The following is a 2611-nucleotide window of genomic DNA, read 5'->3' on the forward strand; positions in this document are numbered from 1 at the left end:
TTCTGTGGCTTGCTGGAAATGTTCACTTCCGTCGACCCCAAGGAAGAAGATGCACACCAGGAAGGGCTCCTGGTGGCCGATGGCGCTCAAATTTAAAATCAGAGCCCAGCATCCATTTCTGTACAGGGGCCTGTCGGCAGGTCACACTGCATGGAGGAGCGTGGAACTGCCCACCTGCACTGTGTTCCTGTGGGCGGAGCCAGCCCTTATGAAGGACTTCCTGCAATTGTATCTCAACCAATAGGACTGAGGATTTCCCCATCCAATCAGAGCTGCACAGCCGTATCCTCATTAACATCGCCAATCAGAGAGACTCTGTTCTGACCAATCAAGATAGTGCTTTTTAGATCACTCAAACTGTAAGGAGTCCTCATTTGCATGAGACTGGACCAATCGGGGACCAGGGGCGGAGACTTCTCCGGAGCCTTAGAGCGTGTCCTTTTCCCCAAGACGGGAGGCTGTGTTTCTCTGTGGGAGCCACAACGTCAAACGTGTCCGCCTGGTGTGGAGTGGAGCAGAGAGCCAGGTCCTAGCCCTGCTGTTTCGTACTTGAGCTGTAGCGCTATGGAGCTGTTCCACAGCTGGTGCTGGATTACACGTGAGCTCCCTGCACTGAATAAAGTTTCCGTCTTCACCGCAGCCCAAACTGGGGATTTTTGTTCGTGGTTGAATTGGTGCCAATAATCATCAGTTGACACTTTTTTTTTTTAGGCGAGGCAACCCTTGGTCGACCTCACAGATTGCAAGGACCTTGTCAGCTTATAATCCCTTATTTGTTATTTTTTACGCCTACAGCACCTGGTCTTCCTAGATGGTCTCCCATCCAAGTACTAACCAGGCCCGACCCTGCGTAGCTTCTGAGATCAGGCGGGATCGGGGATCGGGCTTGTTCAGGGTGGTGTGGCCATAGACCAGTTGACACTTTAATTCGATAAAAGTTAGCGCATCTACTATGTGTGGAGTGTGGAAAAGTAGAAGGAGCTGGGCACGGAGCCAGAGGGCTGTTTGGGGTAGCACTGGAGGGTGGGAGCCTGGTCTGTGCCTGGGAGGGCACCAGGTAGGGGATGCGTGACCAGTTCTTCTGCATGCAGGGAGGGCAGGAGCAAGGCACAGGTATGCAGAGCCCAGTGTGTCCTGGGATGACAGGAGAGGCGGTTCTCCGGGAAGGGAGGCCAAGGGAGAGGACACGTGGCCGGATCGGCTTGAGCAGCCCCTCCTGCCACAGGTGGAGGAAGACGGCCGACCGCCCACCAGCTCTTTGGGAAGCGGGAGGGCAGGGCTGGGGTGGGAGACAGGAACCAGGAGGCCGCCTCAGGGCCCAGGGAGACGCAGAGGCCCGAGCTCCTGGGATCAGGCTGTCAGCCGGGATGGAAAGGAGGAATTTCAGACACGTGTCCGAGGTAAACTGACGGATAGTGACCAACTGCACATGTAGAACAAGGAGGAAAAAGGTGACTTTAGGCTTCGAGGTGGTCTGACTTGGTCAACAATGCAGACAAGAGCAGTTAACACTTAAGGGCACTTTGCAAATCCTTTTGGCCAGTGTTGAGACTCCATAACCACAGAGTCTCACGAGGCAGGACAGGTCCACTTAGCTTCATGTTATCTGTGGCTCGGCGAGAGTCAGTCACGCAGCTGGAGGTGGCAGAAGTCGGCCTCAGGCTCAGCGCCTGCCCTTGGGCGAAGCAAGATCTGGAATCCAGAGCCATCTGGGCTAAGGAGCAGAATAACAGCTCTCGCTCTGGATGAGGGTTTAGTGGAGGGGCCGCAGAGGGCAGCGGCTGGCATGGGCGGACTTGGGGCATTGTGCCCGGCTTGGAGGCCAGACTTCCCAGCTTGGGAATCTATGAAGGCAGAGTAGGTGCCGACTCCGATAAAGGGCCTGCCAATGCCACAGCCGGAAGCGCATCTCCCCTGTGCTGGCCTCACTCACATTTGTAGCCCAGCCATCTGAGAGGCCCCGCTGCCCTGGCCTGGGTGGGCTAAGAACCTTCCCAGATGCGCAGATTGTCTGATAAGATACCAGAGGCCTGCTTACGGGTGAGGTTTAGATAAACAAGGGATCCACTTCAGTGTTATCTGAAGTTCCCATGTCTCTGGGCACCCTGAATAATAATAATAATAATAATAATTATTATTATTATTATTGTTATTTTATTTTACTTTTTTGTTATCCTACCAGGGTCAGGGAACCAAGGTTACAATCTGCGAAACCATCCGGCTGTTTTTCCACTGTAACGCGGCGATGGAGAGTGAGCATATGCCCGGGCAAGTGCGTGACGATAGGGTGGACGAGGGCACGGACACGCGAGCTGGCCTGGAAGGCTCACGCGGCAAGTGGCCGAGACGCAGGGCAGCTGGCGGCCACACGGTGCAGGAGGGGGCGGAGCAGGGCGGGGACCTGTCATGAGGAGGGGACCTGTGTGGTGTGGGTAGCAAGGTGGGTGTAGGAGAGCTGGCAGAGAGATGGGGGTTTCTGACTGTCCCGAAGGTGTCGGTAGCACAGGGGAGAAACGGAGGGTAGACTAGCTGGCAGGGCAACCAAACGGTGGACTCGTTCATCGTTTGGGACAGAATGATGAGTTAACAAGAAAATCGGCGTTCGTGACCC

General features: G+C 55.1%; 1 pseudogene; it reads right to left on the minus strand.

Annotated features, from left to right (window-relative positions):
• Positions 1–786: 786 nt before the first annotated feature.
• Positions 787–912, minus strand: LOC111730355 (annotated as a pseudogene).
• Positions 913–2611: the final 1699 nt, after the last annotated feature.

This window comes from Pteropus vampyrus, unplaced genomic scaffold (assembly GCF_000151845.1).
Source record: "Pteropus vampyrus isolate Shadow unplaced genomic scaffold, Pvam_2.0 Scaffold308, whole genome shotgun sequence".
Classification (NCBI taxonomy): Eukaryota; Metazoa; Chordata; class Mammalia; order Chiroptera; family Pteropodidae; genus Pteropus; species Pteropus vampyrus.